The sequence below is a fragment of the Tympanuchus pallidicinctus genome, unplaced genomic scaffold (assembly GCF_026119805.1).
Source record: "Tympanuchus pallidicinctus isolate F22 unplaced genomic scaffold, pur_lepc_1.0 scaffold4, whole genome shotgun sequence".
In the NCBI taxonomy this organism is placed as follows: domain Eukaryota; kingdom Metazoa; phylum Chordata; class Aves; order Galliformes; family Phasianidae; genus Tympanuchus; species Tympanuchus pallidicinctus.
Genome location: NW_026294758.1, coordinates 15,136,503 through 15,158,722, shown reverse-complemented (window position 1 = coordinate 15,158,722; position 22,220 = coordinate 15,136,503). Strand labels below are relative to the sequence as shown.

General features: G+C 38.7%; 1 long non-coding RNA gene across 6 annotated transcripts in view; it reads right to left on the bottom strand.

Annotated features, from left to right (window-relative positions):
* LOC128089781 (uncharacterized) overlaps window positions 1-19,607 on the bottom strand; it is a 53,537-nt gene extending 33,930 nt beyond the window's left edge. For 2 of the 6 annotated variants that reach the window (XR_008210674.1, XR_008210672.1), the window contains exons 1-4: window positions 18,307-19,607; window positions 18,163-18,218; window positions 6,683-6,749; window positions 1,624-1,682 (exon numbers count right to left, since the gene is read on the bottom strand). This is a non-coding gene — a long non-coding RNA (uncharacterized LOC128089781). The remainder of the gene's footprint in view (window positions 1-1,623; window positions 1,683-6,682; window positions 6,750-18,162; window positions 18,219-18,306) is intronic. The other 4 variants (XR_008210675.1, XR_008210676.1, XR_008210673.1 and 1 more) reach the window with 3 other exon arrangements.
* Between the last annotated feature and the right edge of the window lie 2,613 nt (window positions 19,608-22,220).

Below are 22,220 nucleotides of genomic sequence, written 5' to 3'. Positions count from 1 at the left end.
CACAGCTGAGGAAGAGGCATCTTTTCTTTCCTCGTGCTCTCTCTCAGTTACTTCAGAGGTGAACATCAGATCTGTGATCATACTGATGAGCCATGGAACATCTCACCAGATTTCTCTTTGCTGAGGAAGAGCAATCCCAAAAAGGTGGTGAGACCCTGGCACAGATGCCCAGAGAAGCTGTGGTGCCCCATCCCTGGAGATGTGCAAGGCCAGGTTGGATGGGGCCCTGGGCAACCTGAGCTGGTAGAAGAGCCCTACTCACAGCAGGGGGTTGGAACTGGATGGGATTTGAGGTCACTTCCAACCAAAGCTGTTCTGTGATGCCTGTGATTCTAACGTGGCTTGTTCGCTTTACATCCAGCTTACTCCATGTGATCCAGATGGCTTTTAATCAAGTGCTATCACACAAACACAGAGGCTCACATTCTACTGCAAGGGGTGGCCCTCCACCCACAGCGTGCCCAGCTCCCGCAGCACCAGCCGAGGCAGAGGAGAGGCTCCCTGTTGTGTAAGGTCATTGTCTGCTTCCTCCCTTTGAAATACATCATTTTTAGAACCTCAGTTTTAAGCACACTCTATAAATCCAACAGCGAGTGTTACTGAAGTCTCAATTCTAAATAAATAGTTTAAAATAAAAGTTGCATAAATACCCATCCGTGCCAACAATACAGTTTGAAAGGGAGTGCTGTAAACACAAAGTAAATTAGATGGGATCCACTTTTGTGGGGAAAATGGCTACTTAAACCAGTTATTATAGAGAAGATGTTGTTGTGTGGTGCGACAGCACGTACCCATGTGGGTAACCGAGAACTGGTTGAAGAAACAAACCCCACCCGTACCTAGGAGCTGTGCCATGACCAGACCACAATTCCTGTGAGGCATAAATTTAATTTGCTGAAAATGAAGCACAGGCACTGTCGCAGCTCATTAGCCAGCAACAGACATATTGCAAGAGAAGAAAGTGGAATTTGGTTGGATGGTCCAAATTCTACATGTGCTGTGAATAAAACAGACTATTGTTTTTTGATAAAGGAGTATTGTTTTGAATGTGCCGGGTAACTAAGTAAAGCCAGCAGAATTTTTTGGCCAAATATAGTCTCTTGCTCACTGCTAAAAATCCTAGCTTTTAAATTAGGAGCTGAAGTCATTGAAAAAAAAGTTTACATTCCTGCAGCCGGCTGCAGCAAAGCCAAACAAATGTTTGGCTTAATATTCATCTCTTTCATGAGCCTTTCTTAAACATCTAAGTCAGAAAATACCATTTCTATTATTTAGTAATTTTATGCTCAAAGCACTGGTTTGGTTTTGTTCTTTTTTTTTTTTTTTTTTTTTTTTTTTTTTTTTTTTTAACAACTTTACCCGCCTGTTTCTTTTTTTCTAACTTGTTCAGAAAAGACCCAGTAGGGTCACTGCCATGGCATTAGGCTATGCAAAGCATTTCGTATCTTAAAGAAATAATGGTTTAAGTTTCTGGCACCAGCTCCAGTTATAGATCACAATTACTAGCAGTGTGTTGTTTCTTCCCTCCCTCTTTTTTTCTGTCACATCCCATACCTGAACAAAGCTGTTTAAAAAATGGGGGGAAAAAAATGAAATAGAGGAAAAGAATGTGTTGTTTTTCACAGCAGCAAGCTGCAGTTGTGATTCAGGTCCAGAAAACTATCAAAATTTAGGAGACCTGCCTGTAAGAAAAAAAACAAAAAAACACCAGCAAGAGCTGCTACATTTATCTAAAGCAAAGCTGCATGAGGAACACGCTGGAAAATTATTAGAACAAGCATAGTAATGCCTGGGAGACCAACTGACACATTATGTGAGATATTTTGTGCTCCATGCTGCTGTAGGTAAGGTCACCAGTGGATGCATGTAAGCACAACTGGGACAATGCAGAGGCTCAGGTGCCAGAAGCATGACCACCACACAGAGGAAGAAATTAACTAAAACTAGCCCACCATCCTCCTTCCTGGGCTTCTGGAAGTTGTATTAAGATGGTATTCAGGCCAGCATCCCAGTGCTGTAGGACTCTGTGAGTATGGAGGGTATGTTTGTTCAGGATCTCTGTTTTCCCTTTTTCTTAACCAGATGTAGAAGGTTTGAATTTCGAGCAGTCGGCATCTCGGAACACAGAACAGTGGATATTAGCATATTTGCTTTGAGACTTCTTAGCTGGACACACACTTGAAATAAGGAAGCCTACTGACTGAAGAGTGCAAAGCTGGGGTACAGCTGTAAGGATGAGCTTTGCCTTAACATGAGTTAACAAAATATGTACATTTGGCTCACCTTTCTTTCCTTTCCTCTTTATTTCCCTTTTTCTGGATGAAAGAAGTGGCATACAAAAAAAAATGTATGTTTGAAAATCTTACTTTAAAACCACACATTTTAAGATTATGTCTTAAAGCACCTTTTACATCAGACCTTGCTCCATGATGTCCTGTGATTGATTACCTCATTTGAGGTCTCAAATCTCCCTGTTTTTGTCCCTCAAAGTACTAACACTTATGTGCCTTTAAAGAAACTACTCTAATATATAAAGATAAGCATGTGCATAAAATGTTCCAAAATTACAGTTTTAAACAGACACCAAATCTAAGATATCTGGCAAACAGAGTAGTTCGATATCCTTTGGCTGTAGAAAATGCAACTTAGCTTTTTCTGCCTACTGTATTCACCTGTAGAATATGATTCATTTTAATGCTTATGACTTCCTTCTCTGATTCTTGAACAGTATGAGAAGTTTCTAACCACAACTTTGTCTCCTCAGATCCACAACAAGGTGGAAAAAAAAATTCCTTTCAATCATGACAACACTCAACTAAGAAAACAAAATTCTCAATTTATTGAATTATGTTAACTTTTATTTAATACCATAACAATCCTTTTCTAATCAGCATTGCCAGCACTTGCAATTTTATCACCAGTCACAGGATATTTGGTGGTTTCCATAAAATCTTCACTCTTTTCCTCAGACAATTAAATCCAGTATTTTTAACACTCAGACCTTTACAACTATTGGAAAAAAAAGTGTGAATCCTAAGTGAAAAAAACAGATGACAAGTGAAAAAAATGGTGACTGGATGGAATGAAACACTGATGTCTGGCTTTGACTTACATGTCATAGGGTTTCTCTATACATATCTTTTTCTTTCTTTTTTATTCAGAAGCTGATCTCACTGTTAAGGATCTGGATCACGATTTCTGAGAATCCAGGGATGGTGGTGCTGCTGATTTCATAGCATTCCACTGAGTTCCATGAATCTTTTCCTTTCTGCTGCTCCTTCCCTGATCACCCCAGCCCCACCACCCTCATCCCAGCTATGCCAGGAATGTCAGACCAAAGCCCGAATGAAAGGCACCAGCATCTTAGCAGCTAAAGCCCTCTCAGATTACAAGTAACATGGGGGTAACACCAAATGCTGTCTGTGCCACCCACGGCCACTGTCATCCATGTCAAACTTTCACTGACAACAGCTGATCTCCAACAAGCAGTGGAAAATGTTAACAATTTGGAAAAAAAAAAAAAAATTAAAAATCCACTGTTATAAAGAACAAATTAATAGTGACGTGGATCACTCATGTTGAGTTAATAGACTGCCTTGGTTCTTCAGTATGGTTGGAGAGTAGCCACTGCTATCCTAGCAAAACTGCTGTGTGCACTTTAAGAAAAGTAAGACTTCAGAAGGAAGTGCAATGGAAATTTCCAAAATATAGATGGCCTGTTTGGATAAAGACAGGTTTTTTATACTTAATTGCTAGGCCTGGGGAGCTCGGCAGCACCAGCCACTGACTCTGTCTGAGCACACTTGGACAGATGGACAGATGGAGGCTGGAGGGATCCCCTCTGAACAGGGGTGCTCCCTGCCCACAGCCTTGCTTTCCACTTTCTTCTTGTAGCAGAATATGAGGGGTGCTCAGGATACTGATGGGGAAGGATATTTCCATCAGCTTTGTGGTTAACACACTATGGTCTTCATTTTACAAGTCCCGGGTGAGGAATTATTCTATTGTCTTTTAATGCTACTGGAGGAAAAGACAATCACCAAAATCAACTTATATTCTATCCATTAATGATAAGCTGTATTAAATATTTAGATGCTCCATAAGTGTTATCTGAAAAAAAAAATTTCTGGGCTGTAAACAGGACTTGTCTGAAAGGTAATGCAGAGAGGACCATCATCCCTCAGCAGTTATGCATGGCAGCAGGCATACTAGTGAAGGCTGTGGTATATTTGCATGCACAGAAGGTTTCTCAACTACATTAAAATTAATTTTTATTTTTAAACAAGCTTGAGCTTTTTCATGTAGACACTAGGGTAGGTAGCACATTTCAACGTATGGCAATTCCAGGTTATCTAAAATTAGACCACTGCGCTCTGTTTTTAGCAATGGAGATATAATGGAGATAAATCTGAGGAAACCTCACTAACTTCAGAGTAGCTGCCTCAGATTTACGTGTGAATTAAAGATGCCATATTAGCCTCCGATTCACACTGCATGCTACTAAATATGAATCCTTGATTCTGAAAACAAGAGCTGCACTAACTCATATACAACTGGAAACGTCCACATTAATTCCATGTAACAGTCAGCAAGTGAGAGTTAATATTCCCAGGTAGAAATAGGTTGTGAGTGTTCTTCACCACCAGTCTGTTTTAATACCATCATGTGGATTGGGACAGCTGAAACAGCAATCATTCAGAATGTTTTTAAGCCATGATTTTTGGTTACCTCACTTATCACCATGTCAGAATATTTTCTCTAGCAAATTAAAACCTGGCTTTTTCCTTGTGTACTTTTTCAGTATTCCAAAGATTCATTCACAATGCCAAGTTGCAGTAAAATCCAGTGCAATGTAAATCACCCTCTGATATTGCTTTTCCTGTTTCTTTCTGGGTTGTGTTATAAATTCAATGAAAAAGAAATGATTTTGAACAGCATTGGTGGAGAAATTGGTATAATGGATAGAGTTTTAAAGTCAGATCATCTTGTTAATAGCTAAATAACGTATTTCCTAAGTTGGATTTTGGCTACACAAGTTTGAATGTTTGAACTTTTTTTTTTTTTTTTCATTTTAATAAGGAGTGCATTTTAAAGTGCTGAAACTGGGGATAAGGTAACATTATCCTCTTGGCACATTTAATAATATGTACTAATGCAGTCTGTACTTCCAACCCCTCTTTCTTGCCTACCATTAATGCTGCAAATTGATGTATTTTTCTGAACAGCAAACCCAAGCAGTAATGTGGTCATGGGAAACTGGAACAAATGACCACTTGCTCTGGAAAGCAACACACTGTGAGTTTGAAGTTCTTCTTGTTTACATAGTGGCTTGACTCTCAGCAACAGGTCATAGCCGCAGAAACAAGAGCTGCCTGAAATATCATGTAGGGCCTGTAAACCCAGGAATGTGCTGTGTGCTGCCAGCAGTGCCCTGTATGATCTCAAGCAGCCCGTCTTCCTGAGACCTGAAGGATTTCAGACATTTCTGACAAGACCCGCTGGGCTAAGGTGACTTTGACAGAAGTCAGACGGTTAAGTTAACAATGAAGCTTGTCTTCAGGCTTCTCAACTGCTCAGTATTGTAATGTCTGCAAGACAAAGATGTTGCTCGGTACAGAGAACAACCCTAAAAGTGCTCACAATGTAAATAAAAATTTAAAATGTATTCACTTTGTCTTGCTGGAATTTGGAAGGCAAGGGAAAAAAAAAAAAAAAAAAAACAGGAAAAAAAAAAAAAAAAGAGAGAGAAAACCTAAGTTGGACCATAAACAATACAAGATACTGGTCAATATTCTCTCTAAAATACAGAGGCAAAAGTCCATCGAGTTTTATTTAATGAGTTACAGCATGCACAAGTAGATAGGTTTGTTTTTTGTTCTTTTTTTTTTTCAGTAACTGACACAGTGGGAATGAGTATTTTCAGGGTGGTATTACATTATGTAGTTGAATTAAAATTCTCCTTTTTTTAGACTTCTTATGTGCCTTTCCTTCCTGTTCAGAAAGCAAAAGCACAAAAAGTAACACAGTATTGTCCTGAAGAACAATCCCCTATGAGAACTGCACTGCCAACACTGCATCACACAGGGCTGGGTAACCTTTAGGTGGCAAACATGAGCACCCCTACAGCTGCTCCCCAAAACCCCTACCAGAAACCTTCCCAATATCTGCAGTAACTGTTCTTGGCTGATTTGCAAAGCATTCTTGCTTGTCTTATGGTTGCTCCTAAGCATCTCAGTAGATCCATTTTGCTTAAGATAGATCTACCTTCTCAACTCACACATAACTCTGACTTGTTATGGTTAGCTATCAATTGGCATTTCCAAAAGCACCCATCTCCACCTACTCACCAAGTAGTCCAGGATAGCAGGGTACCTATTACACAAGCCAAACCAGTCAATCTGTTCAAGGGTGTGAAATTCTGAGCTGGCACTGAGTAGTAGCAAAGAATTATTCAGAAGCACTACAGTGTACACATTTTAAAATACATTTAACTTCTCAGTTCTTAAACTGCCTGTAAACTTTTTGAGTTGCAGAGGCTACACCAGGATGTAATTAAGTAACAAGGCTGCTGTCTATAATTATAATGATTCTTTTAAAGGTTCTCATTTATAGGTGTAAATGCTGTGGCCTTAAAACAACTGGCAACGGCGTGCATGGCTTGATTTCAAATTTCTGTACTTACATGAGCAGAGATCAGGAGAAACAAGGAATCCTGCCACTCTTTTTCTGCCAGATGAAGACTGTCCAACCTCATTTCCATAATAAAATCAAAAAGACACACTCAACAATTTTTCACACTTGGGATTACAAGAACAAACCAAATGCCACAGGCCAACCCTGAACATGCCCATCCTCCTTAGTAACACCACTGCTGGAAGCAGAGATCTTGATTTGCTGCAATTACTTTAGCTCTTTAGCTTATACTCATATTTGAAGAACTGGGCCATTGAGTTTTAGTTATTTGCTTTCCAAACTGTGTCTGATCCTTAAAAAAGAAAAAAAAAAAAAAAGAAGAAGGTTTAAGAAAGTGCTCTGAAATGGATAGCCCTACCTACCCCAAAGAGCTGATCATTCTGAATGAAAATCAATAGCATTTTCATGCAAAAAAATACAGGGTTTGTTGTTGATTCACATTCACTTTTTCCAGTCAAGTTCTACCTTAGATAGTTCAAGATTGAGATACTTTTTAGATTTAAAAGACAGGTTAAATTGTGCTCTTATTAACAAAATGCATTAAGCTACAGATTAATGAAACACTTCACTTTAGACCAGTAAAGCTTCCATTAAAACCAAAGAATATTTGTGTTGTAGAGCCATAAAATGTGCTCTTCAAACAGGATTCTTTCAAACCACACTTTAGTGAAATGCATGGATATACTTCCGTAGGCTTTAGTGAGCTCTATGGCAGGCACTAAGACAGTATGTGGATTGCATCTTCTTAAGAGATTCACAGGGGAAGAAAAAAAAGGCAGATTTACTATGTATGAAGATGTTATGAGAGGTCACTTATATTAAAAATATTAGTAAGTGGAAAGGCTCAATATAACACGTAATTTATTTTATCTTTTTATTGTTTATCTTATCCAAACCAGTAGTGTCCAGTTCTTCCTAGTTGCTGTCCCTTCAGTCTTCTGAAGATCTGAAATCCTAAGTGAGGGCACAAGACCTTGAATTGCCAAAAAAAAACAAATTTGTAGCATGCCAATTTTAACAACAAAATCATAGATTTCACACAATTCAAATAAAAATAATGGCCATTCTATTTAGTAGTACTTCATTTCTCTGCAAGGCAGGCATTTGAAGGTAGATAACTTAGGCTGCTCTACCGAACCTGTGGGCACTGTGACCCACTGTTTCTTGTGATGCTCTGCATTTAGATAATGAAGATGGAAGTAATAGCAACATTAAGGACAAAGTGCACCATGAGTTCACTTTCAGATTCCCAGCTGCCAAATAAATACAGAAGTATGAAAGGGCAGATAGGGCTTGATGCCTCAGAAAATGTTTGTTCCAATTTGCCATAGGTGGAGAAGAACATGGAGAAAAATACACATAATACCTCTTTCTGAGGTCACAAGAAAATGACTTAAGATTAGTGTTCAATCATAATCCTTCCAGTACTTATTATCTACTCACCTATTAACTCATAAAAACACTGTGCTGTTGTTTTTACTTCAGGGATCTGTAGAGCACTTTGCTGTTAAAGACTGATTTACACAGAACAGAAAAGCATCAAATCTATGTGCGTGCAAGGAAAAACTTGCTGTGTGACTACTGAGCTCAGCCAGCTCTGCTGCAGCAGAGAGGACTGGTGACAAATCAAGAGATTCACCACTAGTCAAGACACTCAGCTCTACATTTTCTTTAATCTTCATCAGCTGGAAGCAAGTTATATGACTTCTCTCTGATCCTAAATCAGCTGAATTCTGATTTGAATGTATTTTCCTGAAAGTATGCACTGGAGCCAAGATAATGTCATTATCTTCCACATAATCACTGCTATAAAGGTAAGTCCCCATTTCTGGAGCTAACGCCTGTTTTTTTTCCTTAACAATTCTGATATAGCAGGGTATAAGATGGTCTGAAAAATAACCTGACATGATGGGATGGTGGTCACACAAAAGTAGCTCTGTGCCACTGACACAGTTTGGGGACCAACTACAGCTACATTGGGAAGACTATGGAAGAGAAGACAAATTAACACTCCTGCTGTTTCATAGTCATCAAAACAGGGGCACTGAACATTTTTTTCCCAAACATGATAAAAGAATGTACAATCATATAATTGTTTGAGTTGGAAGAGAATCTTGAAGGTTACCTAGTCAAACTTCCCTTCAGTGAACAGGTCCACCTACAATAATATCAGATTGCTTAGCGCCTGTCCAGCCAGACTTTGAATGTATCCAAAGATAGCCTTTACTGAATCTCAAGAGGTTCTCTTGGGCCCTCCTGAAGTCTGTCTAGCCCTCTCTGAATTGCATCCCATTCCTCGGGTGTGTCGACCATACCACACAGCTTGGTGTCATTTGCAAACTTGCTGAGGGTGTCCACTGTCAATGTCATTGATGAAGGTATTGAAGAACATCGGTCCCAGTACTGATGTCTGAGGGACATGAAATATCATTGATCTCCATCTGGACACTAAGCCACTGACCATCAGTCTCTGGGTACAATCCTGCCACCATCAAAAAGTCCACACTTCAAATCCACATCATTCCAATTTGGAGAGAAGGATGTGGGGGATCATGCCAAAGGCCTTACTGAGGTCCAGATAGATGACAAGAGTGGCTCTTTCCTTGTTCAATCATGCAGTTACATCATCATAAAAAATGACAAGGTTGATCAGGCAGGATCTGTTGTTGGTGAAGCCAATATGGGTATTCTGGATTACCTCTCTCTCTTCCACGTGTCTTAACATAGCTTCCAGGAGGATCTGCTCCATGATCTTCCCCAGTACAAAGGTAAGGCTCACAAGTCGATAGTTTCCTGTGTCACCCTTTCTACCCTTCTTAAAAATGGGTGTCACATTACCTTTTTTCCAGTCATCAGGGACTTGCCCTTACTATCGTGATTTTTCAAATATCATTGAGAGTCGTTTGGCAACTACATCAGCCAATTCTTTCAGGACTTCGGGATGCATGTCATCAGGATCCACAGACTTATGGATGTTCAAATTCCTCAGATAGTCATGAAACTGATCTGTGCTTCACATTCCAAGTGTCACACCTCCTGCTGTTGGGCAGATAGACACGAACATCCCTGTGCAAAGCACAGAGCTACTTCGGCCCTCACAAACACAATGAAATGGACAGTCTTCTATGTTTGACTGTTTCACCACTATAGTTCCCCTCTTATCACTTCCATGATTCCACACTCTGCCCCGCACCCCATGAATATAGAGCATCTACCTCCCAGGAGACATTTAGCAGAAGGAAGCTAATTGAGATTCTAGAATGTTTTTTGATTGAGGGAATCATCTTCTTCTGAGTACAGTCCAAGTATTTGGGGAAGCTGGCACTGGCAAAGACTACTCATTGTATCACCTTGTGGAACCAGCCTAGAATTGCTTTGCCCATCTGGAGAATACCATGTGAAAAGAAGATACTTGAGGGAGAAAGATTCCAAAGTTCTTCCTGTGAAAATCTCCTGCCTATTTTAAGTATAATGAGGTTTCTGAGATGCCACAGAGCCAATTAATTAAGCAACTGTATAAATAAACATAGATACAACAATTGCACAAGTACACAAAGGCTCACAAACACACAAAACCTAGGTTTTTTCTAATTGGTAATTTACTAATTGGTTTCTAACAGAGACATCTTTGCTTGCTCACACAGCTCATCCCATGAAAGGCAGATATTCTGTTCAAGAACCAAAACACTGCTTTCCACAGTTAATAATTTGTACAAACCACAACTGTGTTATTTCAAGATTTGAATGAATCAAATAAGAGAAAAAAAATTTTCAACTTTACTCAAAAGTTGACACTTTTGAGTTTATAATAAATTTGGGGAAATGAGCCTCATATGCAGCTTCCTCTTTAAAACATGATGTAATTTTTGTAGCAATTACCTCATTACCAATTACCTTCTCTAACAGCACATAGAACTAATACTCATCCATTGTTTTGCAAAGACTATTTTCTCATACCCTATCAAACAATACCAGGCAAGCAGATCTGCTTTTTCACCTGTTCTTCAGGACCTTTTCTGAAAAACTACTGCATTTTCTTTCACATTGGAATATCCATTTAGCAGTTGATAAGTCTAACAATTTCCACTTTTCTAAAAAAAATTAAAAAAAAAAAAATTAAACAATCGTTATTAAGATTATATTGTTTAAATACATATGCATTTGTGAAACTGTCCCACAACAAATACCTTGGCACTTTTCTTTGTTTTTCTTAGATGAGTACCGCTGAATATAAACAACATGTACAAGAAGAAGATTTACAAACATGTACAGATTAAACTGTGTAGAATATCTGAGAGATAGTGCACATGTGATGAAAAATCAGAAGTTTGTTATTTGAAAGACAGTCATGCTGTAGAAAATCAGGTTGTATTTACCTCTACATTAGCTACATTGCTGCATATCTTTGTGCTTAGGGTGGGTAGAAGGGACAAAATAGTTGATTAATTTCAATCTTTACAGAATTTGCACTGCATAGTCTATGATTGTGAAGAAAATATTAAAATGTAGTTGAAAATACATTGTACAGCTCTGTGCTTATGATTAAACCTTAAAGTGCAGCAGTAATTGAAAAGTACATTACAGAGTTAATTATAGGAATCTTAAGCCATAGGTGAGAAGGGGTTCAGACAGCATATCCATAGCAAACCCACAGCATGACAGGAACACTGTCCAGTTAATGGGTCAATTGACAGCAAGAAGAAATCATCCTGGTCAGCGTCTGGATCCTTCTTGTCTGGCTCCTGCTTGTAACATGTTGCACAACTTAAGACATGACTCAACTAAATCAAACACTGATGGGTTAATTTCAGAATCTGAGATCTTGAAAGATTAGCAAGACTCCTTCACTTGCCAAATACAATCACAGCTGTTTTGAATATCCCTTACAACCTACTTTGATGTGACTAGAATTAAGATATCGTTTTACTATAGATCCTAAGACATTTTCTACAAAGCATTTTGTCACACTGCTTCCTATTGCCAGAAAATATTTAGTGCTACTTGAGCATGGTCAACTTGACACACTCAAACTTTCAGTAAAGATATTTGACAATACTAATGAAAAGTTCATATGGCATCTGGCTTCAACCATGTGAAGGCTAGAATCTCATTAAGGCAAGATGAGTTTCTGAATTTGCTGAACAGACTGGCGGGCACTGGTAGGGTAGGGCTCATTCATTTTAAATAGTCACTATGAGGAGATGCCCATCTCCTGGCACTAACTGTAAAAGGAATTGAAATGGTAATCTTAGACTCAACGCTTCTTCAGGTGAGAAGCCGCTTGAAGCCACTGGGTTCAAAATGCGAGCAATAGCTTTGCCCTTTTACCAATGTCTTTGTGGCTTCTGCTGTTGGAAATGAGCAGCAAAGGAGAGAACACCTACACTGCCAGAGACCTTTCCTTTTCTCTGTATTGCAGAATGTGGATTCCAGCCCAAAATACATCAAGAGATTTGGTCTGAAATCAGGAAACACAATTTATCCAGCACACAGACAGTAGAAAATCAAAGAGAAATTTGACTCTTTTAGTTGTCACTTAAGGACAGTATTTTTTTCTCTCCACTGTATTCAGCTATGTCCAGCAAACAAATATTTCCTACTTTTTTTTTTTTTTTCACATTGCTTCTTCATTATCAAATGGTATCAGTGTTATGTCTGCTAGCTGCTTAACCTTGAATACTGAGAAAACTAAAGTCCATGATAGCATTGAAATTAAAGAGCGAAGAAACACCTTAAAACTGACTCTGGTGAAGCTGATAACTGGGGGGAAAGTCATGCTTGGACAAAGCTGCTACAGGATCAAGGCCTTATTTATTGAAATTTGTGTTTGTATCCACAGTTGCTGCGTGCCAGTAATCACCTTCTCTGTGGTGTCTAGACACGATTTTTGTGAGAGAACAAACCTAGGTTGTGAGCCAGAGCTCATACTGTTGAAAAGAGATCCAGGTGGACTTTATGCCATGTGACTGGAAGCTATTTTTATCTCTGTCTTTCGGAGAAGGAAAAAAAAAAAAAAAAAAGCTTTGTGTAGAACTTCAGTTCTTTAAAGGGTTTAATTGACAATGGAAGGGAAACAATACATTTAAAGGTTATTGTAATTATTTCTACTTACTTTTTTATTCCATAAACAACGTTTTGTTAACTTTCCAAATTATGCAATGTTGCTTTGACCTATTTTTTTAGATGCTTGAAAGGATAATAAAGAATCTGAAAGGCAGTAATTTGGGACTTAAAGTTTGAACCTTGAATACTTTTATTTTTAGTACATAACGTAAAGAATCTTTAAAGAAGGGAAAAGAAGGTAAACCTAGGTCAGGAATGAATAAGTATTGTCTCGGGAAAGGCAACAAGCTCTTTTGTTTCAGTTTGTTGCTCATCTTTTATTTTTCAAGCTACATTATTGCATTTTCAAATGAATTATCAGGCAATATCATTTACAGTGTGACCAGCAAAAGCTGTTATTAGTGCTAGAATTAGTAGGATTTTATAGCCTCTTCAAATCTAGAGAGTGCTCTAAGCGTAACAATGGCAGCATACATGTAACAAAGACACAAGTTAACATAAAACAAAATAATTACATTGTATTTTCAGGGCTGTCTGACTTTCTTCTCCCAGCTTGTATTACCAGTCTAAAGATTATCTGGATATTCTTCTGCTAGGCACTCGAGAAATATTTGGGATTCAGGAGACACAAGACATGCTTAAGTTCTTGGAAACTATGTGTCAGCCTCAGTAGCTCTAAATGGAAAAGAAGGCTGCAGAGAAATCTGACCAACACCGAGCAACTGTTCTGAAGAATGCAGCTTAAGGTTCTCAAAGCAAAGTCAGGCTGCTCATGCATGCAGCTGTACTGGAGCAGAGAAAAGATCACTACAGCAAGAAGCATTCCTGCTTCATCAATTCTGCATGAAAGATTTCCCTTCATAATATGGAGAAATTGAAAAGTTATTCAATCTAATTGACCTTAAAGAACAACCAGTAGGTACGAAGATTTACTAGCTGATAATTGGAGCCTTGCATTTATGAGATTTAGGTTTCCAGCCAGAGAGTCTGAGAATGACAGAACATGAGTCATAGGGTAGCATGGTTTTATAATTTTGTTATTCCAGATGATAACATCACATAAAGCACAGGTAATTGAAGAGTTAATACTCCAGTTCCATGGAGTGATAACTTTCCAGATACCTGGTTCTCAGAAGAGAAGAACTACATGTGCCAGGGGACCTCATGTTCAGAGAGGAAGATAAGCCATGAGAGGAAGTCACAGGATCTCGCTCTCTGGCTCTCTTTTGCTCACTGCCTGGCAGTGTGTGGATGTGCTCCCCAACCGTGTGCATTCAGTTCAAAGTAGGCCTTTTCAGTTTCGGACACTCGCTCTCTCATTTTATTTGATTTATTAGCCTTAATTTCAATTATATTGTATTATATTGTATGATATTGTGTTATTTTTCATTCTGATATCATATTTAGTAAAATTAAGTTTTCCTTTTTAGATGATTGCTGCTGTTTTCTGTTTTTGGGCCCAGCTCTCTACCCTTCCCTTTTTCCCTTCCCATTTTTGCGCCAGAGGGCCCATGGGTCTGCTATCCCCTCTCACAGGTACAGATTGATCTGGATAACTCCATGACACAGGGTTACTCCATGAGTTCAGAGAACCAGTATACAAGTCCTTATCTGAGGCTGTGTTAGGAAGAAGGTGCACTGAGCTTCACAGGTGACATCAAAATGAGGATGTCTTCCTGAGGTGTAGCTTTTATTGTAGCACCATTTTACCGTAATGACATAAAATGTAAAATAGTGGCTTTATTTAAAAGCAAAGCTGTTCATTACACTTTGATTCTATAATAGATGTTTTTTTTTTACTACATGCCAAGAATTTTATTTTAGTCGTACTAATTACACATGGCATAGGTTGCTCTGCCCATAGAAAAGGGCTATCCAAGATTTCCCAGAATAAAATTCTTTTTTATTAAGATGTGTATGTTACATCTATCCTTAAAATGCAGAGAGATGTCAGAATAAGAGTTAACACTGCATCCTTAAATCTTCTCCTTCCCCTTTGTTTTTAGATACTACATCATGCTCTTCAAATACATTATCATAAACCTCTTTTTCTGAATTTTAGTTGCCCAATGAAGTGGACTTTAATCCAATATACTTGTTTAAGAATTTGGTTGAGAAAAGAGAACAAGCTGGGCTACATGAAGAGTAAGGATGTTTTCGTAACTGAAGACTATGAAATCTCTGCTGTGTAGTACCACACTCCACCACTGTACAAGCTTGTCAGAAAAAGACATTAATAGATAACTTGAGTTCGCTGATTTTTCTTATGCTATCATGGAACTTTAGACTCAACCCTACCATTCCAAGATGTGCAGTATCACAGTGCAGGTTTGGAGAACATGTAGCTGGTCACCTTGATCCAACCTGACATCTACTCCCCCCTCTCCTCTGAGCTCTTGTCAGAAATCCAGACCTTTCAGAAGAGTTTTTAATAGATACAAAGTGGAAATTTGAGTATGTTTAGACTAACAAAGTCTACGCTAATTTATATGAGAAAATCCCCATGGGTTTGTTTTAAGATTATGTTGTTGAAACTGGCTTCTTCCCATTATTTCCACACCCAGACATGACAACAAATCTGCTGAGTCCCACGGCTTTGACATCTTGCATAAAGAATTCAGGGTCAATAGGATGGAGGATATGGCTGTGTTAACTCAGGCCCATTTCTTGACAAGGTTTTGGCTACAGAACTGAGTTTTCCACTCCTTTCATCTAGTTGATACAAAGAAAAAATATTGCAAAGATGACTGATGTTCTAGGTAGGGCACAAGCATCGCCTGTCATAGATAAAGATGAAATGGTCTCAGAGCAAAAGGCAATGTAAATTATTTGTGCAAATTATATTCAACATAAGGTGGATGTAAACTGCAGTGGTAACTGACATGAGAAGAGTGATGATAATTCACCACTTCACAAAAGTGTATCATACTTTAGACTGCTGTCTAGATAAATCTGTGCTTAAAAAAGATACTTCTGTAATCTCCTTGGAAGTACATCATCTAAACTGAGTAATATCAATTAGAGTTACAAATATGAGCTCTTCTTATCTGGAACATGAGGTCAGTAGCAGATGTTACAAATTTGTATAGATGCATGCCCAAAGACAAGGATTTATTTATTTATTTATTTAAATGGCAGAAATCTGCTAGCTATTCTTGCCTTATCTGCAACAGCTGAGCAATCTTTCAGTGCCATGAGGAGATTGAAAACTTGGCTCATATCTAGCATGGACAAGCTTGCCTTAATCACATTGCTCTTTTACATGTGCACAAGGACATCAACATTGACAGTGCTACAGTAAAGCAGCCATTTGCTGAAAACAACTGTCAACATTGTCAAGTTTTTTGGAACCTCTTATAATGTGATTTGTGTGACAAAGCTTGTATAATTCTGTTTATCAGCTGCAGTAGCAATTTTCTTTAAGGGGGAGATGGATTTTCTATTACCAGCTCCTGCTTGACACTCCAAAGCAAATTAATTAGGGAACATTACAAAGTAAATGAGCTGCAATAGTCAGAATTTTTAGTCCACGTAAAACAATTTTGAGAGTTTTCACATGAAGTTTCAAAAACTCATGTATAAGTTTTATTTTTCCATTTGAAAGTCAGGCTTCTTACAAAAATGTCATGCATTTTTTCTTACTAGCACATACTAATGTTGCCATTGTGCCTGTAAATATGTTTGAAAAAAAGAATTAGAATTACATTGTGTGTCAAGTGATACAAAAGATTTCTTTCATTTTTTTTATATCAGCTAACATGAAAGGCTCAGTGCAATTGTGAAGCAGGTAAAAAGCAAAATAAACATGGTAAAATTCTTCAGAGCCTGGAACAGAAATAGTGCTGAAAATTAGATAAGCCCAGACTTAGGATTGGTGCCTCATTTACATGTGTACTTCCTATTGCTCATGCTCAGCTTCTTCAGCACATCCTAGCTCTGTCAACCAGCATCTGACATATTTCATGTTATGGGACCACTAACATTGCAAGTGACTCCTGGTATCCTTGGCACCACAACACTTTCAGTTTATCATATTCTGCTCTTATTCCTTCCTAGGCATCAGCATTTTGCAAAACTATAAAATGCAATAGTACTGAACAGTCAACATTTTGTTAATCTGAATGTCAATTATGTTTTCACCAACCAAATTTAACTGCACAGATTTAGCTAATTCTTAATCCCTCTGGTCTGTTTTACAGAAGTGCTATTTTTCCCACCTACCCATTCATACTGATGAATTATGAAATGAATTATAAAGGAGAACTGGGCACATTTGCTTGAACAAATCCCATCTCACATCTCAGGTACATTTTGGAGAAAGGTTTGAATTTACTTCTGTGGGTCTCTTCAGACATTAATGTTGAAAGACCTACTTGGGCCCTTAAACAATCCTCTAATAACAAACTTTCCCTAGATCATCTTAAATCACATTTTCTAAGGATGCCTTTTATACACCAGCTGCAGCCCTGCTGACTATCTGAGCAATTACAATTGATTTTTCTAGCACATCCTTGCAATGCCTGGGAGATAACTCAGCAAAAGCTGTACAATTACTGGTATTTATCTTGAATTAAAGAGAGAGGGAGGGAGAGAAGGACTCTGGGCACAGAATACATGAGGCCCGGAGAGTTTCATAGCTCCCAGAAGGAGCTGGAGTGCACTGTCAAAGTGAATGGTGTCTCACAATTAATTTGGTTGGTGGCCAGGGGCTACAAATAATTCTCTTACCCATGGCCAGGGTTACTCAGCTGTATAATAACAATGAAAGCCCCAGCTTCTGCAAGGCTCAGAGTTGCAGAAAATAATTTTGCCAAGGACGGGTTGTATGGGATTGTGTAGGTGTTGCTCTGGGCTTACAATATAATGCATTTCTAATTCTTTCTGAAGTTTAGGAAAAATAAAATGGTTAATCTTCATGATGACAAAAGGAAGCCGGAAAATAAAGTGACACACTTGAATGAACTGTGAGGAAATAAAGTGCACAACATGTGATAATGCCATGACTCTGTGTTACTGCGCATTTCTGGGCTGAAAAGATACGGCTTGATGGGTAATTTGTCACGCTGTGCAATACAGAACAACAGTAAAGAGACTTCAGACAGAAGAAAATTACACAAATAGTAGGGTGGAAAGGTATAATTGAAGATGGCAAAAGACTGAAAGAAAGACATTTAAAATTACTGTACTGACCTACTAAATGCACTTGGGCGTGGAATCCCGGCCTCACAAGAAGAGGCATTAAATGACTGCAGGCTGTGATACTGCTACAGGATAATGCCAATCTTACAGAGCTCTCAGAGGATAAAATAGCATTCAGTGGAAACTGAAAAATAGTTCAGAACCTGCTTTGATGCACGTGCATAGCCCAGGAAGGAGTGAATTTCTTCTGGGAATGGGAGAAGTTACCTGGGGCCAAGCTGGTACTTCTGCCTGTGCTATAGTCCTCCTGCAGTAGTGGGACTCTGTGGGGCATAGAAGAAGTGAGAAAAATTCATACAAATAACTGAAGATATTTCTATAGATATATAACAACATCCATAATTCACTCACCTTCTCCGTGGGTGGATTCATGGCACCAAAGCCTCACTTTCTTCTTATGAACAATATGAGGGACCATCGTTTGCCACTGGCGTAGGTGGTGCTCACATCTACAGAAAGCCCGGTGAGCCAAATACTGGCTGCTGGCTTCAGCTCTTGCCACTGAAAATCCCCAAAGACATCAAAAGACTTGTACTCACCAAGGTTTCCTCTTTCTAGGTGTCCTGTCTAGATGTTGCTCAGATTCTGGGTCCTCACAAAAACCTCCTGTCTTCAACTCCGTGCTACTGCCCTAGGTCACAGAATCTCATGCTGTGGATAAAACAGGAGATCTGCAAGAAAAAGTCCTCTTTTTTCTGTACTTTTCCTTATGCTCTCCTAGCACTTTGGTGGAAGTGTACGAGAGGAAGCAGATGGAGATCTTATTTTTTCTTAAGATACATTATCTACTGGACTCAGATGCAGCGAATGAATATTCACAGGCAACACTAAAGGCCACTGAAGATTCCAAGAGGATCCATCACTGACCACCCCAAGCACCTGTTGGTATAAAATGTCATTACTTGCTGGTTTTCCTTACGTTCAATGAAACATTCCTATATAACACAAAAATTAACATCACTGGCACATTAATAGCACTGTTGAGGAAGCTCTTAAATTGTACTTTTGTATCTGTGTGCTCTCTCATTCAAGGGAAATTGCAGAATCTCTTTTTCCCCCCAAGGTTTACCTGATATGTTAGTGAGCAATTCTGGGATGAGCTTCCCAAGGTATTCTTGTTGTGGGCACAGCATACTCACACATCAGGGAAAGCAGTGCAGGCTAGCGCATGGCTGATCTAACAGTTTGCCAAGTTTCTGAAGCACCCACTCTGCACGAAGCCTCAACTAAAGAAAGGCAGAGCAGCTGCAGAATGGGGCACTCTTTCATTGCAGAGATACACTAAGCTGTTTTGCTACTGTACAAACATTTTGACCATAAAAATAAATGATCTAAATTGTGAAACTGTAGCTAGCTTGCTGTCAAGTTAAATAAACAATGAAGCAGCCCAGAGACTCCAACAGCAATTGTTGCTCCATGACCCAAGGCTTTTCAAAAGGCCACTGCTAGTGTATTTAAGTACTAAATGAAGAGAATATTTTAGTAAAATAAGTTTCTGCATTTGTTTATCACACACCATTTGGTAATAGTCAGGGCTCTGTGTGATTCTGTGGCTATTAAATTTGCCAGAGAATCCACCCACTGCTGCAGACACACACTGCAGGATGCAGACTGTCATTTTTAAAATTAAAATAGGGTGGTAGTTTTGTTGGGTTTTTTGTTTTTTGTGGGTTTTTTTGTTTGTTTTGGTTTTTTTTGTTTGGTTGGTTGGGTTTTTTTTTTTGCGTTGAGGGTTTTTTCCTTTTTTTATTTTTTCTTTTTTTTTTTTTTTTCATTTAGTGGCACAGAAAATCTTCCAGATGTTAACTGAAAATAAAGTCAGAGATGCATGCCCAAGTGTGCGGGCAGCCTAACACAATGGCTCTAATATGCAAAAATTATTCCCTCTATTCTAATTGGTAATTAAAGTAGAAAACTTGACAGACATTATTTAAGCGGTCAGTGATGCTAAGTATTTCACAGCTGCTTGTTATCCTAACCTCTGCTTCGCAGACCAATTTCTACTCTTTCCATATCAAATAACTCTAGTTTCCCCATACTAGCTTCCCAACTTATTCCCTATACCTGCTCCTCAACTCATTTACTGCTCACATCTCTTAATACCAATATTATATACCAATATTACGGATCCAAGTTGAAGGAGGGAAGATTGAGGTTGGATGTTAGGGGGAAGTTCTTTACAAGGAGAGTGGTTAGGCCCTGGAACGGGCTGCCCAGGGAGGTTGTGGATGCCCCGTCCTTGGACGTGTTCAAGGCCAGGTTGGACGGGGTCCTGGGCAACCTGATCTGAATGTGTACGTTTGGTGGCCCTGCTAGGCAGGGGGGTTGGAACTACATGATCCTTGAGGTCCCTTCCAACCCGGGTGATTCTGTGATTCTGTGTGATTATATCCTTGGTACCAAGGCTGCATCCACCAAAAACAGAATATTAAGTCTGGCATAAAATCAATATGAGGCAATGTGCAATACAATGCTGCACAAGGAAGAATTCATCACATTGTTTTGGTAAAGACTTCCATTTCCCTAATTTACTTGAAGCAGTGTCTGAATCCTCAATCTCTTTTTCAAGAGAAAACTGTAGCAGAATGTAGGTAGCAGAAAGAGACTTACAGAATGAGATAGAGCCTTAAATAAAGCACATCATAATATGTCAGGCATAAGTAACAGTTCTATTCAAGCCCATATGTAAAATAGTTATGTTGTGGTCACGTATCTTATGCATTTCAAAACCTGCATGCTTTATTGACGTTTCCCAGACTATAGTATATGAATACGAAAGTTAAATAAGATCCAGGACCTCAGCTGCTGTAAATTAGTGTCTGTTTAATGGGAACGATGCCAGTTGTTCTGGCTGAGGATTGGTGCGTGGAAAATGACTTGGAAAATATAGATGGAATTGTATATAATGTTTCCTGTTAATAATCTTGCATTCAAACATAAAGAAATGAGAGGCTGTCTCCTTTCCCCAAATTTCCTTGAGGTTTACTTCTCAACCAGCTATGAAAATCACCACAGATCAGTCAGTGGCATTGTCTTGTTTCCTGCATTAGGACACAGATTCTTACTTCTCTGCCTCAAGAAAGAAGCTGGGAATGAGAGAGGAAGCTGCCACAGAACATCCCTTCCCTTGACTAGGTGAAGTTCTAGTACTATTCACCTGGCACAGCTGTATAAGCAGGTACGCTCCAGGTCTGATTTATGGAGCCATAGCTTTAGGAAGAAGTCAGGGAATGAAACCTTGGACAACTGTCTCTAAGAATATCTGATAACTAAAAAAATAATAACAATAAATTAGTCTTCATATCTAGGACTGAAGACTATATGTTCACTGTAAAGTTGTCCTTCATGCCAGCTTGAATACCAGAAAACAAATTCAAATAATTGATAAAAGTAGTAAGAATACATTAATGGTCCCAAAACAGCTCCACTTTCAGTTGAAGATTTTGTCTTTTCTATTACTTTTTTTTTTCCATCCTCCCCTCCAGAAGCAGGATTTAATTTGAAGAAATCTATCACAGTACGTACATATACATATATACATGAGATTAAGAACTTCTTGTATACATATATATATAGTAAAAATTCATTCAAGACAGCTTAATGAAAACACAGGAGTTGGGTTCATTTTCACAATTCTAACTACATTAGTGGGCAAATAGTGATATTTTATTCTTACCACAATGATGCCACGTTCACTACTGCTACTATTACTTTTTAAAAGGATGACAGCTACTAACTACATGGTCAGAATTTGATCTAATGGCTTGGTATTATATTTTATAACCTGTGATTTCAGGGACAGAGAATGGAGCACTGAAGCCCCCATAGCTATGGTTTTATTTCTTTGGGAGCTTCAGGTTTGCATTTGTACAACCACGTGGGTCAAAACTGTCACTCTATCCTCTCCAAATCACACAGATCAGGAGTAGATATATCCTAACCATGGGAGCTGACCAAATTTGTATTTGATGACTTTCCTCTCACCCTAATGCCCCTCATTGCTCTATACTAGGAGTTACATCAAGTAAGGCAAAAAAAAAAAAAAAAAAACAACTGTCAGCTAGAAACAGGATGTCCACTTCAGGCATGATGATCATCTCAGTGTTACAGCCAAAAATTCCCTCCAAAATTGTTTTTTTCACCTCAACTCATGTGCTGGGAAATGATGGAATAGCTGGTGCTGGCTGTCCTCTGCACATCTCAGTTTTTCATCTTGCCAATGCCTACATGTTGTTGATAAAGCTCTCTCTGGCTTCACAGAGCTG